This window comes from Drosophila biarmipes, chromosome 3L, assembly GCF_025231255.1.
Source record: "Drosophila biarmipes strain raj3 chromosome 3L, RU_DBia_V1.1, whole genome shotgun sequence".
Taxonomy (NCBI): Eukaryota; Metazoa; Arthropoda; class Insecta; order Diptera; family Drosophilidae; genus Drosophila; species Drosophila biarmipes.
In genome coordinates, this window is record NC_066613.1 from 245,066 (window position 1) to 272,916 (window position 27,851).

General features: G+C 31.8%; 1 protein-coding gene across 8 annotated transcripts in view; it reads right to left on the reverse strand.

The window, feature by feature from the left end:
- LOC108035863 (acetylcholine receptor subunit alpha-like) overlaps positions 1-27,851 on the reverse strand; it is a 604,633-nt gene that overhangs the window by 79,334 nt on the left and 497,448 nt on the right. Inside the window, exon 13 of one of the 8 annotated variants that reach the window (XM_050886173.1) lies at positions 1,889-2,081. The exons of 4 other annotated variants lie outside the window; for them this stretch is intronic. The gene's annotated coding sequence lies outside the window, so the exon portion shown is untranslated. Of the gene's footprint in view, positions 1-1,888; positions 2,082-12,281; positions 12,475-18,015; positions 18,103-23,711; positions 24,198-27,851 lie in introns of those variants that run through there. 3 more of the 8 variants (XM_050886172.1, XR_007763683.1, XM_050886171.1) reach the window with 3 other exon arrangements.

Sequence of the window (27,851 nt, forward strand, 5' to 3'; positions counted from 1 at the left end):
AAAAAATTATATCTTTGGTGTTTTTAACATATAACCTCCTACACTTGGAAATAACATTTTTTAATAAGTTTTGAATTTCGAATTAAATTCTATCAAAATCGGACGACTATATCGTATAGCTCCCATAGGAACAATCAAAACTTAGTGGTAAAGTAATATAGAAAAATTATATTTTCGGTGTTTTTAGACATATAACCTTCTACTCTTCAAAATAACATGAAATAAAAATTATATCTTTGGTGTTCTTTAACAAATAGCTTTCTAAGCTTGGAAATAACATTTTTAATTAGTTTGAATTTCGAATGGGAAAATAATATAAAAAAAAATATAGCTTTAGGGCTTTTTGACATATTATGTTATAATATTGGGAATATACATTTTTATATTTTTAAGAATTTCGAATTCAATTTAATTAAATTATTGATTATTTTTTGAAACTGCAAGGGTATACAAACCTTGGCTTGTCGAAATTAACTTCCTTTCTTGTTTAATATATAACTTTCTAAGCTTGGAAATAACATATTTTAATTAGTTCTGAATTTCGATTTAAATTTTGTCAAAATCGGACGACTATATCATATAGCTGCCATAGGGACAATTGGAAAATTAGTGGTAAAATAATATGAAAAAAGTATATCTTCGGTGTTTTTTAACTTATAACCTCCTACGCTTGGAAATAACATTTTTTAATTGGTTTTAAATTTCGATTTAAATTTTATCAAAATCGGACGACTATATCACGACGACGACTTTTTTAACAGTAATTATCATAGTCAACAACGTTTTTTTTGGGATTTTTGACCCTCATTCCTTGAAATTAGCTTAAATCGTTATTTTTTTAAATCGTCCAGTTATGAAAAGATAAGTTAGTGTTTCAGACAGAGGCCGATGCTTATACTGTTAGTTAATACTTACTATATTAAAAAACAACTTTACTCTTTTGAGTTAAGATTAAAATTGTCTCATTTCCTCATTTCAAAGGTTTAGGCATACTTACTAACCAACTACAAGTTCGCGGAAAGAAAAAGACAGCATTTGTCCAATTTTTAAAGACCCATTTCACAGAACCCGTGCATACAGATATTTTTGTTGAATAAATTTCTTAATGGAAATTCAAAGCAAAAATTATTTTCTACAGCCGCGAGTTAAGGTCTCCCATAAAAAAACGAATTAAAAAAATGTTTAAGTTGCCTTTATAAAAAGGCTTTAAACGACACTTATTCTTTATTTCCTGACTTAGAATTTGAATGATATCTAGATGTCGTTTTTAATAAATGATTAACAAATATATTTTCTATTAGGTGCGCATACTATTATCCCTAGCATAACAAAAACAATTTGCCTTAACAAAATAAAAACCATTTGATTTAAATAAATCAAAAAATGTAGTTTGAACTAAGTTTGTTTGTTTATTGTTTTTTAACCTAAGTAAAGTTTTAAAAACCATGTAAAAACTTAATTTAGTTCATTTTGATAAGAAACTCTATACATACATTTTTTAGCCACCAAACTGGTGAAGGTTTTTACCAGAATGAAATGTTTTTTGGTCTAAGACCCTTAATAAAAATTTAATGCTATACATCTTCGGTTGCATGGGTACGAGTATATAATTTTAGTTTTCGTTCTGGCATTTAAAATGAATTCACTGGGCCAAATGTCTAATCGCAATTTACCCCTATAAAACGATTCGAGTTACAATTTTTTTTCTTCGTAGGCATAACACATTAATTTAATTATCATATTATAATTTATTAGAATCATATTAATTTAGAACTCCTTAAACACTGGTCATTTAATTTTACGAAAACGTATAATTCACATTAAGCTACCTAACCTTCTAACACCGTGTCCAATATAATTTCAATCGTAATGTATTTATGGTCATATATATAAGACGTTTGAAATTGCGTGAAGCCACAAAAGTCACTTAGGGTTTGAAATAACTTTTAAATGTAATTTTAGATGTATAAAAGTGCCAAGAATATTATATCTTATGTCAAAAAGTCATTTTAAAATTTTTTCGGTACTGCCGTCGTCGTTGTCGACTGAGTGATGATTTTGATCCAGTATGAATTGTTGAGCTGCAGGGTAAACAGAGAATGGTATACATTGAATTAATATGAATTATAAAGTTATAAAAATAAAGTTCAGAAAATGTATTGTTAAGATCATAAAAATCCAAGAAGAAATGTCAATACAGACAAGAAAACCAAATGGCTACAGTTTACAGTTTACATAAATATGTCAGTTATCAAAATGTTGAAAAACAAAAGCAGTTTTTTTTTAAATAGAATATTAATATGTCTTTTTAGCCAAAACATGACCTCATTTTAAGGCAAAAAGCACAATTCGTAAAAAGTGATTAGGTAGTCTAATAATCTCTGTTATTAATAGTCTTTCCCATTTTGTATTTTTCGTTATGCTTTTCAAAACGAAAACGGCAAAATGAAACTCTTTGTGTAATGAAAAATACCTTTTTTACTTTTTTATATTCGTCCGACATAGACAAAAGGCAGAAGAAAACGTTTCCGACCCCTTAAATTCTTAATCAGTATCAATAGCTGTCACGATTTAGCCATGTCCGTTTGCCATCCGTCCGTATGAACGCTTAGATCTTGAAATCTAAAAGAGGGGTGGGATTTCTGGGCTTCCTGCGCAGCGAAAGTTTGTTTCAGCAGGGTGCCATTCCCGCTTTAACTTAACTAACAGTTTTTATGCCAGTGATAACTGATATGTATTTGCCCATTCTAACGCTCAGAAATAGCCAAATATATTGAAATGGCTGGTATGTTGTGCCTTAGAATATCGCTTTGCTACTTATCTATTCCGACTTCCCTTTCGCTGAGTAACGGGTATCGTGATGTACACGAAAACGTACACCTATTTACTTTCAGATAGTGACACTTGCAATATGTAAGCTCTGTAATACAACGACATGGAAAGGACACACAGACAGACAGATAAAAAGAGGAGGAAGATCCTTTACTCAGTATTAAAAAGCATGAGAAGGCTGTAAAATCATAAAAGAATAAGAATTAACTTTAAAATGCTGAAATATAACTTCTCTCTTTTTGAATCACCCATCTTTTCATTCTCACCTGAAATGCTTTCTCATGAGCGGAACAGAAAGAGGCGGAAGATCCTTTTCTCAGTATTGAAAAGCACGAGAAGGCAGTAAGAGCATTAAAATCGTCTATGTAAATTTGACGGGCTATAAATCATTCTGTTTTTCTATTGGTCTACGACGAAACTCGTGTGCTTAATGCCATTTTTCCGACTTTACCAAGGTATTCAAATTTTCGTCATCAGCTGGATGATGTCGCATGTGAGCTATAGTGTAGGCCCTCAAGAATTGGAATCGTTTCTGAAAAATCAACTAGTCATAATAGTTGAGGGTCGAAACCTAAATTTGGCGTACGACTCCAGTCTTGGCCAAAATTCAACGGACCTCCTAGTCACGTCCGAGAGCAAAGTAACAAACATAGAGTGTCGCATGATCTTTCTTATTGCACGACAATAACAGCAGCTAGGTCTGTGAGCAATGCACAATTGTCAGGAGTATGGACACACCAGGGTATACTGTTCACTTCGAACAGTTATGAAGCTTGTAGAGACTTCCACGATTCGGCTAACTGCCCTGCCAACAAAGAAGACACCCAAGTCCATCCACCTTGACAGACTACTAATCTGGAGAAGACACATCGAAAGCAAGAAAGTACATTTAAAACTTAAGGCCGGAAGCTTTCACTGGATTCTTAATGCTCAACAACTCCACTCTCAAGCCCATCTGGACATATGGCTCTCAGCTATGGGGGAACACCAGCAGCAGCCCAATACCCAAGCTCAACTGATCGAAGTCAAGCTGGTTTTTTGTAGGTCAGTTTTGGTCTTGGAAACCCCAAGACCTTAATATGGTCATAGATGACTCCTTTGCCAAAAATATATTTTTTTTTAGTAATTTAAGCCTGGATAGAAATGAGCTTGTTTATAAATATTTCTTTTTTAATGCACAGTAAGCCAGTAATGTAAGGCTATTAAACGTAATATACTTTCAGTATGTCTGTTTGACTGATGTGCACACTATACTTAAAGCTAAGTAATTTTCTTGATTATGATTATACTATGATTATATTTCTTATTAAAGTTATTTATATCTTTTCTTTCGGCCGTAGTCAATATACTGTCATAAAAAGAAGCGTTGATAATAAGCCGAAATGTTTTTGATCTGAGAACCTGAAATTGTACCTTAATGTGGTTGTTTAGTGGTTATCTGCGGTCAAGGTGAAAGCAACAATATTTTAAACAGTTATTTTGTAGGTCGGCGGATCAGTTGATTTTGATTTATGAGCAGCTACTTGGTCTTACCGGTAAAGTTATGCGAACAGATTTCAGAATCGGCCTGTAGGAGCTGGGAAGCTTCATCATTTAATATCAGCATCAGCAACAATGGTTTTCTTCTGGCATGTCGGGTATGTGGTGCCCAGAATCGGTACTTACAAGCTTATTTAAAAATTTTTTTTGTTTCATTTTTTGATGGACGTGGAAGCATCTCTTATTGAAATAGAATTCATTTAGTAAATTGTACGGAGGAGGTATCCATTCCTATATTTTCTACAGTAAGCTATAGAGCCAAACTCGATAGAACGCTTATCGAACAGCAAGAAATATATCGGTGCAGTTTTTGTGGTTTCTAACGCAATTGCAATATTATTTATAACATTGTGAAGTTGTTTATGGATTCCGTGTCCTTTTTTGAATCCAATTTAATAATTTTTTATTGTTGAACAATTAGTCTTAAACTGATATTGTCATCTGTAGTATTTTTATACCCATTACTTGTAGAGTGAATGAATGCATCATAACTCGATTTCTGAAATGTTGTTACTGCTAAGTGATTGGTCAAAATTATTATAAATTTGATGAGTACTTGGCTAGCCGCTCGAATTTCGTAAAGTGCAAATAAAGAAATACTGTTCATTACACCTTGCACCCAAAACGTAAGAAAAGTGGAAGACTTCCCCTATGTCGCCACGAGCCCCCGAAAGAATAGTATCTGAAAAGGTATTTGTCCTGTCAATACCTGCCAAAATATGCAGCAGAGTATTCATGATACAAACACATTTTTTCTTGGGCAGGATCTCACGGCCTTAACAACCAGCCAACCGACCGAGGGACGCTGCCGTCGTACGACGAATTCGCGAGACAATAGATGCGTGGACCCGTTGGCTTCAACTTCACCTCGAATATCATTATAAGTAAAGACTCTTCCAAGCATCGTTCTGCGGTCCGCTAAGGAGGGTAACTTAATTAGGACTAGAAGTTAAAACAAGGTTTGCATCCCAGCTTAGTAGCGGCCTAAGGTGGCTCCCCTACGGGAAACTAAATGTATCGTTGAGTAGATAAAAGAGATAATTTTTTAAAAGTATTTTTTGTCTTAAGATACCTTAAGATTCATCTTAAAAGAGCAATATAATACTCTACTGAATTCAGTGTAAAAAAAGTACGTTCAAATATATTTTTTAAATACCTTGATCACAAATAATGTAAGTTTTAAGATGTTTATCTACGTTTCGTAGGGTAAACTATTTAAAAAGGCCCTTGCAAAAAGCATACGCTCAACATTTATTTCAATTTGTAAGAATATGATCGGATATGCGTTGCTCCGGTTAAAATTTCAAAACACTACGAGGGAAGAAAAGTGGTTGAATGAAGTTTACGAAGACTTAAATAATTTTTGTAGTGTAGCACGGTAAATATAAGCCGACCACTTAAGTAACTAGAATTATAGAATAAATATAAGCTCTTTAAAGAACCAAGGTGGCTTTAGCTACAAAGCATAGGTACAGTGAAAGACCTAAAGAACTTTTAGTTAGTTCATGTACTCGTAAGCTAATGAAAGCAAGACATTCGCTTTTTCATCTGTAGACAGCGAAGTTCCAGCTATATTACAATCCTAAAATAAAAGTTGTTCTCTATTGTACAGCTGATTTGAGACTGACTTTATGGCGCGGGGAAACGGTAGCCATACAAATACAATAATTAAATATTATAGAAATCGTCCGACCACAGCAATCAAAAATTCATTTTTTAATAGAGCAGACAAATGTATCCATAATTTGTGTATTCAGATTATTGTTTCATGGGGAATGTAAAGTCCGAAAATTGCAACCGAGCAGTTAAAAGTGCGAGAAGAGCGCAAGATCTTTAAACTTAAGCTTTTGTTTAGGAAAAAAAATTAATAGAATGAGTGTGAAAAAGAGGGAGCGTTTTGCAGCTAATACGCATAGAAAAAAACAAAATAAAACTGCACTGTAATATAAAGAATATATAAAGAAATAAAAATCATAAAAACAAAACAACCATACACAAAATACAATTCATTCACTGTCAAAGCGAAAATAAAGGAACTTATCGTTTATATTGTGAACTTTTAAATTTTCCACCACAATTTAAAAATTCTGCCAGGAGTTGAAGTTGCGGCCAAATATTAAAATGGCAGAGCAAAGTTCCTAAATTTTCCCAATTTCCATCAGATTTTCTTTCACCAGGCAACCACGGCAACCTTGCCGTTGAATAAACAAAGAGAATTCTGGAAACCGAGGTATTCCTTCTGGTGGTTCCTGTTTTCCTGGAATCGTGCGAAATTCTTGGAAGTCGTGGTACTCCTTCTCTTGACTCCAGTTTTCCTAGAAAGAAGTCCCTAAATCGCAACAACGTGATTGTCAGCATTGTGGAAAATTCTTGGAAGTCGAGGTACTCCTTCCAGTGGTTATAGTTTTCCTGGAAAAAGTCCTTAAAGCGCATAAACGTGATCGTCAGCGTTGTGGAAAATTTATTTAAAATCTTTAAATTCCTATAAACTTCAAATTAAATAAAACAACTAAATTTGAAGTAAATTCCTATAAGAAATAAAGTAATTTAAATTATCACAAATACTAGTGTAATCAACTAATTTGTAATGCAATAAACAATCTCGTAATGAGAGCAATTGTTTGAAGTGTTTTTCCCAATTTTATCTACAGTCAATTGAAATGCAGTTTTACAATTTATAAACAAAATTACAGCCAATAATACAACAAATTGAAAGCGCTTTCAACGTTGATTGACTGTTTATAATAATATTCCAATGTTCTTGATATTATAAAAGAAATTCTCAGTTAAATTTAATAATCAAAATTAATGTTCAAATTTGGATAGCCTTTATTTAATTCGATATGACTTTAGCATACAACTTTATATGATACCCAACTTTGTAACTTTAATGATCATTATTACTTTTTATATATATTAAACCTATTATAAACATGAATTGCTAAATTGTTTTTCAATGGAAGCTTGCATCAATGAAGATGGTTATGAGTTAGGCATGTGTCAAAGGGATCACCAACCGCTTTCAGGCTATGCGGCTACAATGATCATGGTTGGGTGGCAATGTCAGCGGCAACTAACATCATCGCTGCTGACACCGAAACACATACATCAGCTGCTGCCATTCCATTTAGGCAGCACCCTTCTTTTCAGGTATTCCCTTTCCCTTTATCCCACTATTAATTCTGTCCTCCTACAATTTTACATCAAAGTCCGTTCGCACGCGAATTAAAATAGGATATTGTATATACATATGCGAGCAAGTCGCACTGTGGATCAAATTGGAAACTCACTCCCTTTACCGACGAACCAGCGCGTGCCCCACTTGAAGCTACACCCACCATCTTTCGCTGCTGCTAGAGAGATTATATAATAATCTCATTTTTGGCGCCCAATGTGGGGATAAACCGGAAAGCCCGACTACAAATATTTTGTAAAGGACAGTCACTTCCATCTGACTAGGTTTCTATTTCTGACTTTGAAGTTTTTATTGTTTTTCATTTTCCCTTTTTCTAGTTTAGCTGCTTAGTTCTGTGGATAAAATAATTTATTTATTGCCTAGACTAGCAGGTGAACATAATTTTTATGTTTAATTCTCAGGATGTGTTATAATTAATTTTATAACTCCGAAATTTAATTTAAAAACCATCGTGTGCAGGCAAATTGTGATTAGGAAACGTTGTTTTTTGGTTTGAACGTGGATTTAATTGCAACGGCCATCCCGTCTAACACTTATTTAGTTTTCATGCTAGAGGTTTATTTTATTGTGACTGACATATTGCATTGCATTATTGAGAATACAACCAGGTGAAAAGTGAAGGTTATTTATCACCGCTAGACCCAACAGATTAGATTTTCTAAATGTTTACTTTTACACTTTCACCCAAACCAATTTATTTTCCTAATGTTTTGGTATGTTATCCTATTAGTTATTCAATTCCTTTCGATTAATGTATCACCCAAAACAATCGGACGATTACTATAGATTTTCATTTCTTCGCCTTCACACACCCTCCTGGTGCGCTTCGTCAACACGTGGACTGCTCTCCACAGTGATATAGAAGTCACTCATCGTCACTACGAGGAGTGCCATTCACAGTGATAAAAGGATATTAATTAAATATAAATAAATAGATATTATTATAAAGATATAAACAGCCATAGTTTGTTTTTTTATGAATCAACTTTATTTTTTAACAAATACATACATTTTAATTAATTACAATAGTTTTATTTCTGTTTTCTAAAATGTTAACTTTCTATTTCACATATTTTCACGCTAATTGTTAGATATATACTCCAAAATTTTAACTTACAATGTTGACATAAATTTGTTAAGGTGTCATAAATAACTCTATCTAATTTACCTTGATGGTTATTAGAAAGTCTTATTCGTTTTTAACTGCCATTTTCAACTGGTTTTACGAAAAAGTTCCCCAGCAAGAGTTCTAAGAAAAGAACCTCAAATTTAAAAAAATGGTTTTTTGTTTTTTTATACCCTTGCAGAGGATATAATCATTTCAGTCAGAAGATTGCAACGCAGTGAAGGAGACGTTTCCGACCCCATAAAATATATATATTCTTGATCGGCGTCACAAGACGAGTCCATCTAGCCATGTCCGTCTGTCTGTCCGTCTCTCCGTCCGTTTCTACGCAAACTAGTCTCTCAGATTTAAAGCTATAGGGCTGAAACTTACCCAAAAGTCTTTTTTCTATTGCAGGTAGTATATAAGTCGGAACCAGCCGGATCGGAAAACTATATCTTATACCTCCCATAGGAACAATCGAGGAAAGAATTTAAAAAAAAATATATATCTTTGGTGTTTTTTAACATATAACCTCCTACACTTGGAAATAACATTTTTTAATTAGTTTTGAATTTCGAATTAAATTCTATCAAAATTGGACGACTATATCATATAGCTGTCATAGGAACGATCGGAAAATTGGTGAGAAAATAATATGAAACAAATTATAGCTTTGGGGCTTTTTGACATATTATCTTATAATATTGGGAATATATATTTTTATATTTTTAAGAATTTAGAATTCAATTTAATAAAATTATTGATTATTTTTTATTTTTTGAAACTGCAAGGGTATACAAACTTCGGCTTGTCGAAATTAACTTCCTTTCTTGTTTAATATATAACCTTCTAAGCTTGGAAATAACATTTTTTAATTAGTTCTGAATTTCGATTTAAATTTTGTCAAAATCGGATGACTACATCATATAGCTGCCATAGGGACTATTGGAAAATTAGTGGTAAAATAATATGAAAAAATTATATCTTTGGTGTTTTTAACATATAACCTCCTACACTTGGAAATAACATTTTTTAATAAGTTTTGAATTTCGAATTAAATTCTATCAAAATCGGACGACTATATCGTATAGCTCCCATAGGAACAATCAAAACTTAGTGGTAAAGTAATATAGAAAAATTATATTTTCGGTGTTTTTAGACATATAACCTTCTACTCTTCAAAATAACATGAAATAAAAATTATATCTTTGGTGTTCTTTAACAAATAGCTTTCTAAGCTTGGAAATAACATTTTTAATTAGTTTGAATTTCGAATGGGAAAATAATATAAAAAAAAATATAGCTTTAGGGCTTTTTGACATATTATGTTATAATATTGGGAATATACATTTTTATATTTTTAAGAATTTCGAATTCAATTTAATAAAATTATTGATTATTTTTTGAAACTGCAAGGGTATACAAACCTTGGCTTGTCGAAATTAACTTCCTTTCTTGTTTAATATATAACTTTCTAAGCTTGGAAATAACATTTTTTAATTAGTTCTGAATTACGATTTAAATTTTGTCAAAATCGGACGACTATATTATATAGCTGCCATAGGGACAATTGGAAAATTAGTGGTAAAATAATATGAAAAAATTATATCTTCGGTGTTTTTTAACTTATAACCTCCTACGCTTGGAAATAACATTTTTTAATTGGTTTTAAATTTCGATTTAAGTTTTATCAAAATAGGATGACTATATCATATAGCTGCCTAGGAAAGACCGGAAAATTAGTGGTAAAATAATATGAAAAAATTATATCTTTGGTGTTTTTTAGCTTCTAACCTTCTACGCTTGGAAATAATATTTTTTAATTAGTTTTGAATTTCGAATTAAATTCTATCAAAATCGGACGACTATATCATATAGCTGCCATAGGAACGACCGGAAAATGGGTCGGAAAACATGAAAAAAATTATATCTTTGGTGTTCTTTAACATATAGCCTTCTAAGTTTGAAAATAACATTTATTAATTAGTTCTGAATTTCGAATTAAATTTTATTAAAATCGGACGACTATATCATATAGCTGTCATAGGAACAATCGGAAAATTGGTGGGAAAATAATATGAAATAAATTATAGCTTTGGGGCTTTTTGACATATTATCTTATAATAGTGGGAATATACATTTTTATATTTTTAGGAATTTCGAATTCAATTTAATAAAATTATTGATTATTTTTTGAAACTGCAAGGGTATACAAACCTTGGCTTGTAGAAATTAACTTCCTTACTTGTTTAATATATAACTTTCTAAGCTTGGAAATAACATTTTTTAATTAGTTCTGAATTTCGATTTCGATTTTGTCAAAATCGGACGACTATATCATATAGCTGCCATAGGGACAATTGGAAAATTAGTGGTAAAATAATATGAAAAAAGTATATCTTCGGTGTTTTTTAACTTATAACCTCCTACGCTTGGAAATAACATTTTTTAATTGGTTTTAAATTTCGATTTAAATTTTATCAAAATCGGACGACTATATCACGACGACGACTTTTTTAACAGTAATTATCATAGTCAACAACGTTTTTTTTGGGATTTTTGACCCTCATTCCTTGAAATTAGCTTAAATCGTTATTTTTTTAAATCGTCCAGTTATGAAAAGATAAGTTAGTGTTTAAGACAGAGGCCGATGCTTATACTGTTAGTTAATACTTACTATATTAAAAAACAACTTTACTCTTTTGAGTTAAGATTAAAATTGTCTCATTTCCTCATTTCAAAGGTTTAGGCATACTTACTAACCAACTACAAGTTCGCGGAAAGAAAAAGACAGCATTTGTCCAATTTTTAAAGACCCATTTCACAGAACCCGTGCATACAGATATTTTTGTTGAATAAATTTCTTAATGGAAATTCAAAGCAAAAATTATTTTCTACAGCCGCGAGTTAAGGTCTCCCATAAAAAAACGAATTAAAAAAATGTTTAAGTTGCCTTTATAAAAAGGCTTTAAACGACACTTATTCTTTATTTCCTGACTTAGAATTTGAATGATATCTAGATGTCGTTTTTAATAAATGATTAACAAATATATTTTCTATTAGGTGCGCATATTATTATCCCTAGCATAACAAAAACAATTTGCCTTAACAAAATAAAAACCATTTGATTTAAATAAATCAAAAAATGTAGTTTGAACTAAGTTTGTTTGTTTATTGTTTTTTAACCTAAGTAAAGTTTTAAAAACCATGTAAAAACCTAATTTAGTTCATTTTGATAAGAAACTCTATACATACATTTTTTGGCCACCAAACTGGTGAAGGTTTTTACCAGAATGAAATGTTTTTTGGCTTAAGACCTTTAATAAAAAATTAATGCTATACATCTTCGGTTGCATGGGTACGAGTACATAATTTTAGTTTTCGTTCTGGCATTTAAAACGAATTCACTGGGCCAAATGTCTAATCGCAATGTCTAATCGCAAATAAAACGATTCGAATTACAATTTTTTATCTTCGTAGGCATAACACATTAATTTAATTATCATATTATAAATTATACGAAAACGTATAATTCACATTAAGCTACCTAACCTTCTAACACCGTGTCCAATATAATTTCAATCGTAATGTATTTATGGTCATATATATAAGACGTTTGAAATTGCGTGAAGCCACAAAAGTCACTTAGGGTTTGAAATAACTTTTAAATGTAATTTTAGATGTATAAAAGTGCCAAGAATATTATATCTTATGTCAAAAAGTCATTTTAAAATTTTTTCGGTACTGCCGTCGTCGTTGTCGACTGAGTGATGATTTTGATCCAGTATGAATTGTTGAGCTGCAGGGTAAACAGAGAATTGTATACATTGAATTAATATGAATTATAAAGTTATAAAAATAAAGTTCAGAAAATGTATTGTTAAGATCATAAAAATCCAAGAAGAAATGTCAATGCAGACAAGAAAACCAAATGGCTACAGTTTACAGTTTACATAAATAAGTCAGTTATCAAATGTTTTTTAGCCAAAACATGACCTCATTTTAAGGCAAAAAGCACAATTCGTAAAAAGTGATTAGGTAGTCTAATAATCTCTGTTATTAATAGTCTTTCCCATTTTGTATTTTTCGTTATGCTTTTCAAAATGAAAACGGCAAAATGAAACTCTTTGTGTAATGAAAAATACCTTTTTTACTTTTTTTTATTCGTCCGACATAGACAAAAGGCAGAAGAAAACGTTTTCGACCCCTTAAATTCTTAATCAGTATCAATAGCTGACTCGATTTAGCCATGTCCGTTTGCCATCCGTCCGTATGAACGCTTAGATCTTGAAATCTAAAAGAGGGGTGGGATTTCTGGGCTTCCTGCGCAGCGAAAGTTTGTTTCAGCAGGGTGCCATTCCCGCTTTAACTTAACTAACAGTTTTTATGCCAGTGATAACTGATATGTTATATATTATTATATATTTGCCCATTCTAACGCTCAGAAATAGCCAAATATATTGAAATGGCTGGTATGTTGTGCCTTAGAATATCGCTTTGCTACTTATCTATTCCGACTTCCCTTTCGCTGAGTAACGGGTATCGTGATGTACACGAAAACGTACACCTATTTACTTTCACATAGTGACACTTGCAATATGTAAGCTCTGTAATACAACGACATGGAAAGGACAGACAGACAGACAGACAAAAAGAGGAGGAAGATCCTTTACTCAGTATTAAAAAGCATGAGAAGGCAGTAAAATCATAAAAGAGTAAGAATTAACTTTAAAATGCTGAAATATAACTTATCTTTTTTTGAATCACCCATCTTTTCATTCTCACCTGAAATGCTTTCTCATGAGCGGAACAGAAAGAGACGGAAGATCCTTTTCTCAGTATTGAAAAGCACGAGAAGGCAGTAAGAGCATTAAAATCGTTTATGTAAATTTGACGGGCTATAAATCATTTTGTTTTTATATTGGTCTACGACGAAACTCGTGTGCTTAATGCCATTTTTCCGACTTTACCAAGGTATTCAAATTTTCGTCATCAGCTGGATGATGTCGCATGTGAGCTATAGTGTAGGCCCTCAAGAATTGGAATCGTTTCTGAAATATCAACTAGTCATAATAGTTGCGGTTCGAAACCAAAATTTGGCGTACGACTCCAGTCTTGGCCAAAATTCAACGTACCTCCTAGTCACGTCCGAGAGCAAAGTAACAAACATAGAGTGTCGCAAGATCTTTCTTATTGCACGGCAATAACAGCAGCTAGGTCTGTGAGCAATGCACAATTGTCAGGAGTATGGACACACCAGGGTATACTGTTCACTTCGAACAGTTATGAAGCTTGTAGAGACTTCCACGATTCGGCTAACTGCCCTGCCAACAAAGAAGACACCCAAGTCCACGAAGAAACGTGTCTAAGCATTCACCTTGACAGACTACTAATCTGGAGAAGACACATCGAAAGCAAGAAAATACATTTAAATCTTAAGGCCGGAAGCTTTCACTGGATTCTTAATGCTCAACAACTCCACTCTCAAGCCCATCTGGACATATGGCTCTCAGCTATGGGGAACACCAGCAGCAGCCCAATACCCGAGCTCAACTGATCGAAGTCAAGCTTTTGTAGGTCAGTTTTGGTCTTGGAAACCCCAAGACCTTAATATGGTCATAGATGACTCCTTTGCCAAAAATATATTTTTTTTTAGTTATTTAAGCCTGGATAGAAATGAGCTTGTTTATAAATATTTCTTTTTTAATGCACAGTAAGCCAGTAATGTAAGGCTATTAAACGTAATATACTTTCAGTATGTCTGTTTGACTGATGTGCACACTATACTTAAAGCTAAGTAATTTTCTTGATTATGATTATACTATGATTATATTTCTTATTAAAGTAATTTATATCTTTTCTTTCGGCGGTAGTCAATATACTGTCATAAAAAGAAGCGTTGATAATAAGCCGAAATGTTTTTGATCTGAGAACCTGAAATTGTACCTTAATGTGGTTGTTTCGTGGTTATCTGCGGTCAAGATGAACGCAACAATATTTTAAACAGTTATTTTGTAGGTCGGCGGATCAGTTGATTTTGATATATGGGCAGCTACTTGGTCTTACCGGTAAAGTTATGTGAACAGATTTCAGAATCGGCCTGTAGGAGCTGGGAAGCTTCATCATTTAATATCAGCATCAGCAACAATGATTTGCTTCTGGCATGTCGGGTATGTGGTGCACAGAATCGGTACTTACAAGCTTTTTTAAAAATTTTTTTGTTTAATTTTTTGATGGACGTGGAAGCATCTCTTATTGAAATAGAATTCATTTAGTAAATTGTACGGAGGAGGTATCCATTCCTATATTTTTTACAGTAAGCTATAGAGCCAAACTCGATAGAACGCTTATCGAACAGCAAGAAATATATCGGTGCAGTTTTTGTAGTTTCTAACGCAATTGCAATATTATTTATAACATTGTGAAGTTGTTTATGGATTCCGTGTCCTTTTTTGAATCCAATTTAATAATTTCTATTGTTGAACAATTAGTCTTAAACTGATATTGTCATCTGTAGTATTTTTATACCCGTTACTTGTAGAGTGAATGAATGCATCATAACTCGATTTCTGAAATGTTGTAACTGCTAAGTGATTGGTCAAAATTATTATAAATTTGATGAGTACTTGGCTAGCTGCTCAAGATTTTCTGGAAATTCTGGAAATCGAGGTATTCCTTCTGGTGGTTCCTATTTTCCTGGAATCGTGCGAAATTCTTGGAGGTCGTGGTACTCCTTCTCTTGACTCCAGTTTTCCTAGAAAGAAGTCCCTTAATCGCAACAACGTGATTGTCAGCATTGTGGAAAATTCTTGGAAGTCGAGGTACTCCTTCCAGTGGTTATAGTTTTCGTGGAAAAAAGTCCTTAAAACGCATCAACGTGATCGTCAGCTAAATTTGAAGTAAATTCCTCTAAGAAGTAAAGTAATTTAAATTATCCCAAATACTAGTGTAAACAACTAATTTGTAATGCAATAAGCAATCTCGTAATGAGAGCAAGTGTTTGAAGTGTTTTTCCCAATTTTATCTACAGTCAATTGAAATGCAGTTTTACAATTTATAAACAAAATTACAGCCAATAATACAACAATTTGAAAGCGCTTTCAACGTTGATTGACTGTTTATAATAATATTCCAATGTTCTTGATATTATAAAAGAAATTCCCTTTCGATTAAATACTTGCTCAGTTAAATTTAATAATCAAAATTAATGTTCAAATTTGGATAGCCTTTATTTAATTCGATATGACTTTAGCATACAACTTTATATGATACCCAACTTTGTAACTTTAATGATCATTATTACTTTTTATATATATTAAACCTATTATAAACATGAATTGCTAAATTTTTTTTCAATGGAAGCTTGCATCAATGAAGATGGTTATGAGTTAGGCATGTGTCAAAGGGATCAGTAACCTCTGTCAGGCTATGCGGCTACGGTGATCATGGTAGGGTGGCAATGTCAGCGGCAACTAACATCATCGCTGCTGACACCGACACACATACATCAGCTGCTGCCATTCCATTTAGGCAGCACCCTTCTTTTCAGGTATTCCCTTTCCCTTTATCCCACTATTAATTCTGTCCTCCTACAATTTTACATCAAAGTCCGTTCGCACGCGAATTAGAATAGGATATTGTATATACATATGCGAGAAAGTCGCACTGTGGATCAAATTGGAAACTCACTCCCTTTACCGACAAAAAAAAGAGCCGGAACCAGCGCGTGCCTTACTTGAAACTACACCCACCATCTTTCGCTGCTGCTAGAATCATTCGTGATATGCTACAGTATTATATTATATATAATAATCTCATTTTTGGCGCCCAATGTGGGGCTAAACCGGCAAGCCCGACTACAAATATTTTGTAAAGGACAGTCACTTCCATCTGACTAGGTTTCTATTTCTGACTTTGATGTTTTTATTGTTTTTCATTTTTCCTTTTTCTAGTTTAGCTGCTTAGTTCTGTGGATACAATAATTTATTTATTGCCTAGACTAGCAGTTGAACATAATTTTTATGTTTCATTCTCAGGATGTGTTATAATTAATTTTATAACTCCGAAATTTAACTTAAAAATCATCGTGTGCAGCAAATTGTGATTAGAAAACGTTGTTTTTTAGTTTTAACGTGGATTTAATTGCTATGGCCATCCCGACTAACACTTATTTAGTTTTCATGCTAGAGGTTTATTTTATTGTGACTTACATACTGACTGACATATTGCATTGCATTATTGAGAATACAACCAGGTGAAAAGTGAAGGTTATTTATCACCGCTACCCCCAACAGATTAGAATTTCTAAATGTTTACTTTTACACTTTCACCCAAACCAATTTATTTTCCTAATGTTTTGGTATGTTATCCTATTAGTTATTCAATACCTTTTGATTAATGTATCACCCAAAACAATCGGACGATTACTATAGATTTTCATTTCTTCGCCTTCACACACCCTCCTGGTGCGCTTCGTCAACACGTGGACTGCTCTCCACAGTGATATAGAAGTCACTCATCGTCACTATGAGGAGTGCCATTCACAGTGATAAAAGGATATTAATTTAATATAAATAAATAGATATTATTATTGAGATATATACAGCCATAGTTTGTTTTTTTATGAATCAACTTTATTTTTTAACAAATACATACATTTTAATTAATTTCAATAGTTTTATTTCTGTCTTCTAAAATGTTAACTTTCTATTTCACATATTTTCACGCTAATTGTAAGAAAAATACTCCAAAATTTTAAATTTGTTAAGGTGTCATAAATAACTCTATCTAATTTACCTTGATGGTTATTAGAATGTCTTATTCGCTTTAAACTGCCATTTTCAACTGGTTTTACGAAAAAGTTCCCCAGCAAGAGTTCTGAGAAAAGAACCTCAAATTTAAAAAAATGGTTTTTTGTTTTTTTATACCCTTGCAGAGGATATAATTATTTCAGTCAGAAGATTGCAACGCTTTGAAGGAGAAGTTTCCGACCCCATAAAATATATATATTCTTGATCGGCGTCACAAGACGAGTCCATCTAGCCATGTCCGTCTGTCTGTCCGTCTCTCCGTCCGTTTCTACGCAAACTAGTCTCTCAGATTTAAAGCTATCGGGCTGAAACTTACCCAAAAGTTTTTTTCTATTGCAGGTAGTATATAAGTCGGAACCAGCCGGATCGGATAACTATATCTTATAGCTCCCATAGGAACTATTGGGGAAAAAATTTTAAAAAAAATATATATCTTTGGTGTTTTTAAAATATAACCTCCTACACTTGGAAATAACATTTTTTAATAAGTTTTGAATTTCGAATTAAATTCTATCAAAATCGGACGACTATATCGTATAGCTCCCATAGGAACAATCAAAACTTAGTGGTAAAATAATATAGAAAAATTATATTTTCGGTGTTTTTAGACATATAACCTTCTACTCTTGAAAATAACATGAAATAAAAATTATATCTTAGGTGTTCTTTAACAAATAGCTTTCTAAGCTTGGAAATAACATTTTTTAATTAGTTCTGAATTTCGAATTAAATTTTATTAAAATCGGACGACTATATCATATAGCTGCCATAGGAACAACCGGAAAATGGGTCGGAAAACATGAAAAAAATTATATCTTTGGTGTTCTTTAACATATAGCCTTCAAAGCTTAAAAATAACACTTTTTAATTAGTTCTGAATTTCGAATTAAATTTTATTAAAATCGGACAACTATATCATATAGCTGTCATAGGAACGATCGGAAAATAGGTGGGAAAATAATATGAAACAAATTATAGCTTTGGGGCTTTTTAACTTATAACCTTCTACGCTTGGAAATAACATTTTTTAATTGGTTTTAAATTTCGATTTAAATTTTATCAAAATCGGATGACTATATCATATAGCTGCCATAGGGACAATTGGAAAATCAGTGGTAAAATAATATGAAAAAATTATATCTTCGGTGTTTTTTAACTTATAAATAACATTTTTTAAATAACATTTTTTAATTAGTTCTGAATTTCGAATTAAATTTTATTAAAATCGGACGACTATATCATATAGCTGTCATAGGAACGATCGGAAAATTGGTGGGAAAATAATATGAAATAAATTATAGCTTTGGGGCTTTTTGACATATTATCTTATAATATTGGGAATATACATTTTTATATTTTTAAGAATTTCGATTTTAATTTAGTAAAATTATTGATTATTTTTTGAAACTGCAAGGGTATACAAACTTCGGCTTGCCGAAATTAACTTCCTTTCTTGTTTAATATATAACCTTCTAAGCTTGGAAATAACATTTTTTAATTAGTTCTGAATTTCGATTTAAATTTTGTCAAAATCGGACGACTATATCATATAGCTGCCATAGGGACAATTGGAAAATTAGTGGTAAAATAATATGAAAAAATTATATCTTAGGTGTTTTCTAACTTATAACCTCCTACGCTTGGAAGTAACATTTTTTAATTGGTTTTAAAATTCGATTTAAATTTTATCAAAATCGGATGACTATATCATATAGCTGCCATAGGGACAATTGAAAAATTAGTGGTAAAATAATATGAAAACATTATATCTTTGGTGTTTTTTAACTTATAACCTTCTACGCTTGAAAATAACATTTTTTTGCTTAGTTTTGAATTTCGAATTAAATTCTATCAAAATCGGACGACTATTTCATATAGCTGCCATAGGAACGACCGGAAAATGGGTCGGAAAACATGAAATAAAAATTATATCTTTGGTGTTCTTTAACATATAACCTTCTAAGCTTGGAAATAACATTTCTTAATTAGTTCTGAATTTCGATTTAAATTTTGTCAAAATCGGACGACTATATCATATAGCTGCCATAGGGACAATTGGAAATTAGTGGTAAAATAATATGAAAAAAGTATATCTTCTGTGTTTTTTAACTTATAACCTCCTACGCTTGGAAATAACATTTTTTAATTAGTTTTGAATTTCGAATTAAATTCTATCAAAATCGGACGACTATATCATATAGCTGTCATAGGAACGATCGGAAAATTGGTGGGAAAATGATATGAAATAAATTATAGCTTTGGGGCTTTTTGACATATTATCTTATAATATTGGGAATATACATTTTTATATTTTTAAGAATTTCGATTTTAATTTAGTAAAATTATTGATTATTTTTTGAAACTGCAAGGGTATACAAACTTCAGCTTGCCGAAATTAACTTCCTTTCTTGTTTAATATATAACCTCCTAAGCTTGGAAATAACATTTTTTAATTAGCTCTGAATTTCGAATTAAATTTTATTAAAATCGGACGACTATATCATATAGCTGTCATAGGAACGATCGGAAAATTGGTGGGAAAATAATATGAAATAAATTATAGTTTTGGAACATTTTTAATTATATCATATAGCTGCCATAGGAACGACCGGAAAATGGGTCGGAAAACATGAAAAAAATTATATCTTTGGTGTTCTTTAACATATAGCCTTCTAAGTTTGAAAATAACATTTATTAATTAGTTCTGAATTTCGAATTAAATTTTATTAAAATCGGACGACTATATCATATAGCTGTCATAGGAACAATCGGAAAATTGGTGGGAAAATAATATGAAATAAATTATAGCTTTGGAGCTTTTTGACATATTATCTTATAATATTGGGAATATACATTTTTACATTTTTAAGAATTTCGAATTTAATTTAATAAAATTATTGATTATTTTTTGAAACTGCTAGGGTATACAAACCTTGGCTTGTCGAAATTAACTTCCTTTCTTGTTTAATATATAACCTTATAAGCTTGGAAATAACATTTTTTAATTAGTTCTGAATTTCGATTTAAATTTTGTCAAAATCTGACGACTATATCATATAGCTGTCATAGGAACGATCGGAAAATTGGTGGGAAAATAATATGAAATAAATTATAGCTTTGGGGCTTTTTGACGTATTATCTTATAATATTGGGAATATACATTTTTATATTTTTAAGAATTTCGATTTTAATTTAGTAAAATTATTGATTATTTTTTGAAACTGCAAGGGTATACAAACTTCGGCTTGCCGAAATTAACTTCCTTTCTTGTTTAATATATAACCTCCTAAGCTTGGAAATAACATTTTTTAATTAGTTCTGAATTTCGAATTAAATTTTATTCAAATCGGACGACTATATCATATAGCTGTCATAGGAACGATCGGAAAATTGGTGGGAAAATAATATGAAATAAATTATAGCTTTGGGGCTTTTTGACATATTATCTTATAATATTGGGAATATACATTTTTATATTTTTAAGAATTTCGATTTTAATTTAGTAAAATTATTGATTATTTTTTGAAACTGCAAGGGTATACAAACTTCGGCTTGCCGAAATTAACTTCCTTTCTTGTTTAATATATAACCTTCTAAGCTTGGAAATAACATTTTTTAATTAGTTCTGAATTTCGATTTAAATTTTGTCAAAATCGGACGACTATATCATATAGCTGCCATAGGGACAATTGGAAAATTAGTGGTAAAATAATATGAAAAAATTATATCTTAGGTGTTTTTTAACTTATAAACTCCTACGCTTGGAAGTAACATTTTTAAATTGGTTTTAAATTTCGATTTAAATTTTATCAAAATCGGATGACTATATTATATAGCTGCCTAGGAAAGACCGGAAAATTAGTGGTAAAATAATACGAAAAAATTATATCTTCGGTGTTTTTTAACTTATAACCTTCTACGCTTGGAAATAACATTTTTTAATTAGTTTTGAATTTCGAATTAAATTCTATCAAAATCGGACGCCTATATCATATAGCTCCCATAGGAACGACCGGAAAATGGGTCGGAAAACATGAAAAAAATTATATCTTTGGTGTTCTTTAACATATAGCCTGCTAAGCTTGAAAATAACATTTTTTAATTAGTTCTGAATTTCGAATTAAATTTTATTAAAATCGGACAACTATATCATATAGCTGTCATAGGAACGATCGGAAAATTGGTGGGAAAATAATATGAAACAAATTATAGCTTTGGGGCTTTTTAACTTATAACCTTCTACGCTTGGAAATAACATTTTTTAATTAGTTTTGAATTTCGAATTAAATTCTATCAAAATCGGACGACTATATCATATAGCTGCCATAGGAACGACCGGAAAATGGGTCGGAAAACATGAAAAAAATTATATCTTTGGTGTTCTTTAACATATAGCCTTCTAAGTTTGAAAATAACATTTATTAATTAGTTCTGAATTTCGAATTAAATTTTATTAAAATCGGACGACTATATCATATAGCTGTCATAGGAACAATCGGAAAATTGGTGGGAAAATAATATGAAATAAATTATAGCTTTGGAGCTTTTTGACATATTATCTTATAATATTGGGAATATACATTTTTATATTTTTAAGAATTTCGAATTCAATTTAATAAAATTATTGATTATTTTTTGAAACTGCAAGGGTATACAAACCTTGGCTTGTCGAAATTAACTTCCTTTCTTGTTTAATATATAACCTTCTAAGCTTGGAAATAACATTTTTTAATTAGTTCTGAATTTCGATTTAAATTTTGTCAAAATCGGACGACTATATCATATAGCTGCCATAGGGACAATTGGAAAATTAGTGGTAAAATAATATGAAAAAATTATATCTTCGGTGTTCTTTAACTTATAACCTCCTTCGCTTGGAAATATCATTTTTTAATTGGTTTTAAATTTCGATTTAAATTTTATAAAAATCGGATGACTATATCATATAGCTGCCTAGGAAAGACCGGAAAATTAGTGGTAAAATAATATGAAAAAAAGTATATCTTCGGTGTTTTTTAACTTATAACCTCCTACGCTTGGAAATAACATTTTTTAATTGGTTTTAAATTTCGATTTAAATTTTATCAAAATCGGACGACTATATCATATAGCTGCCCTAGAAACAACCGGAAAATGGGTCGGAAAACATGAAATAAAAATTATATCTTTGGTGTTCTTTAACATATAACCTTCTAAGCTTAAAAATAACATTTTTCAATTAGTTCTGAATTTCGAATTAAATTATATTAAAATCGGAATACTATATCATATAGCTGTCATAGGAACGATCGCAAAATTGGTGGGAAAATATAATGAAAAAAGTATTTACTAAAGTTGATATTTTTTATAACTGCAAGGTTATACAAACATCGCTTTGCCGAAGTTAACTTCCTTTCTTGTTTTTTAACAGTAATTATCATAGTCAACAACGTTTTTTTGGGATTTTTGACCCTCATTCCTTAAAATTAGCTTAAATCGTTATTTTTTTAAATTGTCCAGTTATGAAAAGATAAGTTAGTGTTTAAGACGGTGGCCGATGCTACTACTATTAGTTAATACTTACTATATTAAAAAATAACTTTACTCTTTTGAGTTAAGATTAAAATTGTCTCATTTCCTCATTTCAAAGGTTTAGGCATACTTACTAACCAATTACAAGTTCGCGGTTAAAAAAAAAAACAAAAACACAGCATTTTTCCAATTTTTAAAGACCCATTTCACAGAACCCGTGCATATAGCTATTTTTGTTGAATAAATTTCTTAAAGGAAATTCAAAGCAAAAATTATTTTCTACAGCCGGGAGTTAAGGTCTCCCATAAAAAAAAGAATTAAAAAAATGTTTAAGTTGCCTTTATAAAAAGGCTTTATACGACACTTACTCTTTATTTCCTGACTTAGAATTTGAATGATATCTAGATGTCGTTTTTAATAAATGATTAACAAATATATTTTCTATTAGGTGCGCATATTATTATCCCTAGCATAACAAAAACAATTTGCCTTAACAAAATAAAAACCATTTGATTTAAATAAATCAAAAAATGTAGTTTGAACTAAGTTTGTTTGTTTATTGTTTTTTAACCTAAGTAAAGTTAATGTAATGTAAATTAAAAACTTAATTTAGTTCATTTTGATAAGAACCTCTATACAGACATTTTTTGGCCACCAAACTGGTGAAGGTTTTTACCAGAATGAAATTTTTTTTGGTTTAAGACCCTTAATAAAAATTTAATGCTATACATCTTCGGTTGCATGGGTACGAGTATATAATTTTAGTTTTCGTTCTGGCATTTAAAACGAATTCACTGGGCCAAATGTCTAATCGCAATGTCTAATCGCAAATAAAACGATTCGAATTACAATTTTTTATCTTCGTAGGCATAACACATTAATTTAATTATCATATTATAATTTATTAGACTAGTCATTTAATTTTACGAAAACGTATAATTCACATTAAGCTACCTAACCTTCTAACACCGTGTCCAATATAATTTCAATCGCAATGTATTTATGGTCATATATATAAGACATTTGAAATTGCGTGAAGCCAAAAAGTCACTTAGGGTTTGAAATAACTTTTAAATGTAATTTTAGATAAAAGTGGCAAGAATATTATTTCTTTTGTCAAAAAGTCATTTTAAAATTTTTTCGGTACTGCCGTCGTCGTTGTCGACTGAGTGATGATTTTGATCCAGTATGAATTGTTGAGCTGCAGGGTAAACAGAGAATGGTATACATTGAATTAATATGAATTATAAAGTTAAAAAAATAAAGTTCAGAAAATTTATTGTTAAGATCATAAAAATCCAAGAAGAAATGTCAATGCAGACAAGAAAACCAAATGGCTACAGTTTACAGTTTACATAAATATGGCAGTTATCAAAATATTGAAAAAGAAAAGCAGTTTTTTTTAAATAGAATATTAATATGTCTTTTTAGCCAAAACATGACCTCATTTTAAGGCAAAAAGCACAATTCGTAAAAAGTGATTAGGTAGTCTAATAATCTCTGTTATTAATAGTCTTTCCCATTTTGTATTTTTCGTTATGCTTTTCAAAACGAAAACGGCAAAATGAAACTCTTTGTGTAATGAAAAATACCTTTTTTACTTTTTTATATTCGTCCGACATAGACAAAAGGCAGAAGAAAACGTTTTCGACCCCTTAAATTCTTAATCAGTATCAATAGCTGACTCGATTTAGCCATGTCCGTTTGCCGTCCGTCTGAACGCTTAGATCTTGAAATCTAAAAGAGGGGTGGGATTTCTGGGCTTCCTGCGCAGCGAAAGTTTGTTTCAGCAGGGTGCTATTCCCGCTTTAACTTAACTAACAGTTTTTATGCCAGTGATAACTGATATGTATTTGCCCATTCTAACGCTCAGAAATAGCCAAATATATTGAAATGGCTGGTATGTTGTGCTTTAGAATATCGCTTTGCTACTTATCTATTCCGACTTCCCTTTCGCTGAGTAACGGGTATCGTGATGTACACGAAAACGTACACCTATTTACTTTCACATAGTGACACTTGCAATATGTAAGCTCTGTAATACAACGACATGGAAAGGACAGACAGACAAAAAGAGGAGGAAGATCCTTTACTCAGTATTAAAAAGCATGAGAAGGCAGTAAAATCATAAAAGAGTAAGAATTAACTTTAAAATACTGAAATATAACTTATCTTTTTTTGAATCACCCATCTTTTCATTCTCACCTGAAATGCTTTCTCATGAGCGGAACAGAAAGAGACGGAAGATCCTTTTCTCAGTATTGAAAAGCACGAGAAGGCAGTAAGAGCATTAAAATCGTCTATGTAAATTTGACGGGCTATAAATCATTCTGTTTTTCTATTGGTCTACGACGAAACCAAGGTATTCAAATTTTCGTCATCAGCTGGATGATGTCGCATGTGAGCTATAGTGTAGGCCCTCAAGAATTGGAATCGTTTCTGAAATATCAACTAGTCATAATAGTTGCGGTTCGAAACCAAAATTTGGCGTACGACTCCAGTCTTGGCCAAAATTCAACGTACCTCCTAGTCACGTCCGAGAGCAAAGTAACAAACATAGAGTGTCGCAAGATCTTTCTTATTGCACGGCAATAACAGCAGCTAGGTCTGTGAGCAATGCACAATTGTCAGGAGTATGGACACACCAGGGTATACTGTTCACTTCAAACAGTTATGAAGCTTGTATTCACCTTGACAGACTACTAATCTGGAGAAGACACATCGAAAGCAAGAAAATACATTTAAATCTTAAGGCCGGAAGCTTTCACTGGATTCTTAATGCTCAACAACTCCACTCTCAAGCCCATCTGGACATATGGCTCTCAGCTCTGGGGAACAGCAGCAGCAGCCCAATACCCGAGCTCAACTGATCGAAGTCAAGCTTTTGTAGGTCAGTTTTGGTCTTGGAAACCCCAAGACCTTAATATGGTCATAGATGACTCCTTTGCCAAAAATATATTTTTTTTAGTTATTTAAGCCTGGATAAAAATTAGCTTGATTATAAATATTTCTGTTTTAATGCACAGTAAGCCAGTAATGTAATGCTATTAAACGTAATATACTTTCAGTAAGTCGGTTTGACTGATGTGCACACTATACTTAAAGCTAAGTAATTTTCTTGATTATGATTATACTATGATTATATTTCTTATTAAAGTTATTTATATCTTTTCTTTCGGCCGTAGCGTTGATAATAAGCCGAAATGTTTTTGATCTGAGAACCTGAAATTGTACCTTAATGTGGTTGTTTCGTGGTTATCTGCGGTCAAGATGAAAGCAACAATATTTTAAACAGTTATTTTGTAGGTCGGCGGATCAGTTGATTTTGATATATGGGCAGCTACTTGGTCTTACCGGTAAAGTTATGCGAACAGATTTCAGAATCGGCCTGCAGGAGCTGGGAAGCTTCATCATTTAATATCAGCATCAGCAACAATGATTTGCTTCTGGCATGTCGGGTATGTGGTGCACAGAATCGGTACTTACAAGTTTTTTAAAAAATTTTTTTTGTTTCATTTTTTGATGGACGTGGAAGCATCTCTTATTGAAATAGAATTCATTTAGTAAATTGTACGGAGGAGGTATCCATTCCTATATTTTCTACAGTAAGCTATAGAGCCAAACTCGATAGAACGCTTATCGAACAGCAAGAAATATATCGGTGCAGTTTTTGTAGTTTCTAACGCAATTGCAATATTATTTATAACATTGTGAAGTTGTTTATGGATTCCGTGTCCTTTTTTGAATCCAATTTAATAATTTCTATTTTTGAACAATTAGTCTTAAACTGATATTGTCATCTGTAGTATTTTTATACCCGTTACTTGTAAAGTGAATGAATGCATCATAACTCGATTTCTGAAATGTGGTTACTGCTAAGTGATTGGTCAAAATTATTATAAATTTGATGAGTACTTGGCTAGCCGCTCGAATTTCGTAAAGTGCAAATAAAGAAATACTGTTCATTACACCTTGCACCCAAAACGTAAGAAAAGTGGAAGACTTCCCCTATGTCGCCACGAGCCCCCCAAACTGTAGATCCTACACTTAAAGTGCCGAAAGAATAGTATCTGAAGGTATTTGTCCTGTCAATACCTGCCAAAATATGCAGCAGAGTATTCATGATACAAACACAATTTTTCTTGGGCAGGATCTCACGGCCTTAACAACCAGCCAACCGACCGAGGGACGCTGCCGTCGTACGACGAATTCGCGAGACAATAGATGCGTGGACCCGTTGGCTTCAACTTCACCTCGAATATCATTATAAGTAAAGACTCCTCCAAGCATCGTTAGGACTAGAAGTTAAAACAAGGGTTGCATCCCAGCTTAGTAGCGGCCTAAGGTGGCTCCCCTACGGGAAACTAAATGTAACGTTGAGTAGATAAAAGAGATAATTTTTTAAAAGTATTTTTTGTCTTAAGATACCTTAAGATTCATCTTAAAAGAGCAATATAATACTCTACTGAATTCAGTGTAAAAAAAGTACGTTCAAATATATTTTTTAAATACCTTGATCACAAATAATGTAAGTTTTAAGATGTTTATCTACGTTTCGTAGGGTAAACTATTTAAAAAGGCCCTTGCAAAAAGCATGCGCTCAACATTTATTTCAATTTGTAAGAAATTGATCGGATATGCGTTGCTCCGGTTCAAATTTCAAAACACAACGAGGGAAGAAAAGTGGTTGAATGAAGTTTACAAAGACTTAAATAATTTTTGTAGTGTAGCACGGTAAATATAAGCCGACCACTTAAGTAACTATAATTATAGAATAAATATAAGCTCTTTAAAGAACCAAGGTGGCTTTAGCTACAAAGCATAGGTACAGTGAAAGACCTAAAGAACTTTTAGT